The sequence below is a fragment of the Rhipicephalus sanguineus genome, unplaced genomic scaffold, assembly GCF_013339695.2.
Source record: "Rhipicephalus sanguineus isolate Rsan-2018 unplaced genomic scaffold, BIME_Rsan_1.4 Seq7467, whole genome shotgun sequence".
Lineage (NCBI taxonomy): Eukaryota > Metazoa > Arthropoda > Arachnida > Ixodida > Ixodidae > Rhipicephalus > Rhipicephalus sanguineus.
In genome coordinates, this window is record NW_023615894.1 from 1 (window position 1) to 4,330 (window position 4,330).

The window sequence follows — 4,330 nt, forward strand, 5'->3', positions numbered from 1 at the left end:
ACCACCTCTTGTGCACAGCGCCCAAAAGGTTTTTGTGCTGCTTCACAGCCCCAGCTCCCGCGTGTGATACGCGGGCACAATTGAGCCAACTTGTTGGGAGCTGAGAAAACGACCGGGATGCCGTAACGGTAGCCACCTTCTTCAGGTTATGGCTCACACGGTGTATATATGGAACTACCTCTGGCTTAATCCGATCCCTTTCTTCCAAGTGCCTGATGCACCGGCAGCGCTGGCTTTACCTTCTGCAGCAGGGATTCAACCACGGAACCAATGACAGATCGAGGGAAAACCGGCTTTGGAAAGTCTTTGAAGCTGGTTCCCAAAACTATCCTGCATAACGTGCTCACATGATCTGCGCAAGGCCAAGTCCAAGCAAACCTGAGCGATTCCACGCTTCACAGTTTTTGAGTGTGCCGAGTCATCTGCAGCAACTCTTTCTTGCATCGTGGGAGGTACGTACAACAACATTGATCGCTCAAAATCGTTAGTTTGAGGTCTAGAAACTGCAATGAGTTGTCTTTGGGAAGCTCATTAGTAACGTGAGACCAGCAGAGTTTGCTCTAAAAACATCTAAAATCTGCTCAACCATCTCAGTACGAGGCAAAGGGCATCTATTGTCAATAACGACAAAAAATCGTCTACGTATCTAAAAACTTTTAAACATTCGGATGATATGAAGTAAAAGCACTTTGTAGTGCGTGGTCAAGGAACGATAAAAAGATATCACATAAAATGGGTGCTACTCGCGATCCAATGCAGATGCCCTTTCTCTGTAAAACATGCCATGTTCAAACGAAACAAAAAGTGTGGTTGAGGTAGACTTCTAGGAGGGTAACAAAGTTCGCCGTCGACACCTCCGTTTTAGTCACAAAGTGGCTCCGCCACTTTCCTCGATACACTGCTTTACCGCTCGGAGCAGCTCTGGATGCGGAACCGAGTAAAAAGGTCGCACACGTCTACGGAAAATAAGTATCCTGTATCCCGACTTCCTCGGAAAAACTCAAAACTTGATCCGAGTTTTTGTCAAAAAAGGGTCATGCAATTCAAGAACTTTCAAGGATTTGAGCAAAAAACTGCTTGACCTGGTATTGCCACGTGTCACGCTCACTAATAATGGTACGGAAAGGGACGTCTACTTTATGTGTCTTAGCGCTGAAGAAAGCTGTAAGGGAATCTTTTTTTACTCTTTCTGATCTGTTTAGCTAACGTTTCACACCCGATATCCTCACACAAAGAAACCGCATCTTTCTTAGCTTTCGACACGCTCACTTTTACGGGCTTGAAGTTCTTGTTGATCGCTTGTCGTGCTCTTTCGTCAAAAGCGTGTCTAGGTAATGCCACAAAACCGCCCTCCTTATCGGACTGCATTAGATAGAGTTCATTATCTCTAAAAAATGACACCACACGTTGCAACACTCGCACTTGTCGTCCAGGTCCGGCCTTGGGAGCTGCCCTGTGTAGACTGTCGACACCTTCCAGCAGGCAGGCATCCAGCAGGCATCCTTGAAAGTTCTTGAATTTCATGACCCTTTTTTGACAAAAAACTCGCATCAAGTTTTTGAGTTTTTCCGAGGAAGTCGGGATACAGGATACTTATTTTCCGTAGACGTGTGCGACCTTTTTTACTCGGTTCCGCATCCAGAGCTGCTGCGAGCGGTAAAGCAGTGTATCGAGGAAAGTGGCGAAGCCACTTTTGTGACTAAAACGGAGGTGTCGACGGCGAACTTTGTTACCCTCCTAGAAGCCTACCTCAACCACACTTTTGTTTCGTTTGAACATGGCATGTTTTTACAGAGAAAGGGCATCTGCACTGGATCGCGAGTAGCACCATTATTATGTGATATCTTTTATCGTTCCTTGACCACGCACTACAAAGTGCTTTTACTTCATATCATCCGAATGTTTTAAAAGTTTTTAGATACGTAGACGATTTTTTAGTCGTTATTGACAATAGATGCCCTTTGCCTCGTACTGAGATGGTTGAGCAGATTTTAGATGTTTTTAGAGCAAACTCTGCTGGTCTCACGTTACTAATGAGCTTCCCAAAGACAACTCATTGCAGTTTTTAGACCTCAAACTAACGATTTTGAGCGATCATGTTTGTTGTACGACTCCCACGATGCAAGAAAGAGTTGCTGCAGTATGACTCGGCACACTCAAAAACTGTGAAGCGTGGAATCGCTCAGGTTTGCTTGGAGTTGGCCTTGCGCAGATCATGTCAGCACGTTATGCAGGATAGTTTTGGGAACCAGCTTCAAAGACTTTCCAAAGCCGGTTCCTCGATCTGTCATTGGTTCCGTGGTTGAATCCCTGCTGCAGAAGGTAAAAGCCAGCGCTGCCGGTGCAATCAGGCACTTGGAAGAAAGGGATCGGGTTAAGCCAGAGGTAGTTCCATATATACACCGTGTGAGCCATAACCTGAAGAAGGTGGCTACCCGTTACGGCATCCCGGTCGTTTTCTCAGCTCCCAACAAGTTGGCTCAATTGTGCCCGCGTATCACACGCGAGGAGCTGAGGGGCTGTCAGAAGCAGCACAAAAACCTTTTAGGCGCTGTGCACAAGAGGTGGTGTATGAAATACCCCTGAGCTGCGGCAAGTCCTACGTTGGACAAACGGGACGTTGCATTAATGACAGATTGAGGGAGCATGCCAACAGCTTAGGTAAGAGAGATCAGGTGCACCTTCCTGCGCATTGCAACTCCTGCGGATGTGAACCATGCTTTGCGCAAGTACTGATTCTTGGCAGAAGCAGACAACAAACGGTTAGAGAGCTGCTGGAAGCTTTCTATATAAAAAAGAAAGGCTCTGATTGTGTCAGTGACACTTCGATATCTTTGTATTCGACATAAATGCGCTTCCTAGATACTATGTTGGCTTGACCATGTCGCTGCACGTCTGATGTCCCCTGTTCACGCATGCGCGGAAATGTTTCCTTTTTTACTGTACCTTTCGTAGTCTGTCATTAAACAGTTGGTAGTTGGCGCTTCTCTGTCTTCTCTTCTGCTTCTCCCTTTTTCAAGAAATGTATTTCGCGCCTCAGTCTTCTGTACCTAAGCAATACATGCACCAACTAGCCCAGAAGCATGTCCTTTTGTATCATGTAGTGTTTATTGCTTTTTCGTAAAATTAGAAAACCAGCACCACAACCGCAATTGACGTTGCACCGACATTTCGCCTGCGTAGGCTGTTTTTTCAAACCAGTTTATAGACCTGGCGTGGCTCAGTGGTAGAATACCTGATTGCCACGCAGAATGCTTGGGTTCGATTCCTGCCGGGATCCTAATTTTCATTCTTTCCATTCGTTGAGTCAACGCTGCCGACGTTGGTTTTCCTTAACGCTCTTGCATTTAAGTTATCAATGTCTGTTCTCGCCGTTCCTGGGTAGATATAAACTGTCAATCACCTGTGGCGCATACCCGTACACCGCGGCCCGTGGTAAACGGGTATGTGCCACACGTGTCTAGTGGAAAGGGTTTGTAGACGTACGCAGCAAGATTTTAAAGTTATTCATATCATGACCCGGCAGTCATATTCGTCAACTCCTCTTACCCTCCCATGCAAATTTGGGTCTACACCAAGTTAAGGAGGCCATCATGAGAGCACCTAGACGTAGGCGGCTAGATAGATAGATCGATAGATACGTAGATAGAAACGCTCAAAGTGCCAGAGGTTCGCTAAGAAATGCTTCGCATTTAAAAAGTTAAAGTGGTGAAGTGGAACTGCTGACTTTTGCTGAACTTTGTTTTGCGACAAAGCGGATGCAGGCGACGCGCAGCCAAACGGAGCCGAAAGAACGAAGTTTAGACAAATTTGTGTACTACCCATCATTCCCATGCTGGCTGAAGCGTCATGCGTTGCAGCTCCCATAGACACTAGCGCCAGAGTTCCCTCTAGTAAGTATTGTAGGAAACTCTATGCGCTTGCCAGCGGCGCTAGGACTATCACACAAAGGGCAGCAGTCGAGCGCACGGACGAGAAGCCGCCTGCTAGAGCAGCGCGTCAACCTCTCGTGCAGGCCTGAGAGCATCTGCCGCGGTGAGCCAGCGCCAGGCAGAAGCGAGCTCCTGGGAGAGGGAGGGTGTCACTGGGGGCCAATGAGGACCGGCGAAGCGCAGTGACGTAGACTAGTGTGATGCACTGATCTCCACTAGGAGGAGCTGGATGGCGCATCGAGCACGCGGGCGTGAAGCTACCGGAAGCCGCCGTTTTTGTCCCGGAAAAAAGCTTTTCTCTTCTTTTTTTAAAGAAATACCTGCTTGTAGCGCAGTAAACTGTACGAATCGACCGGAAAAGTCGTCAGGGAAAATATTTCACGCGCAAGTACCTCAAA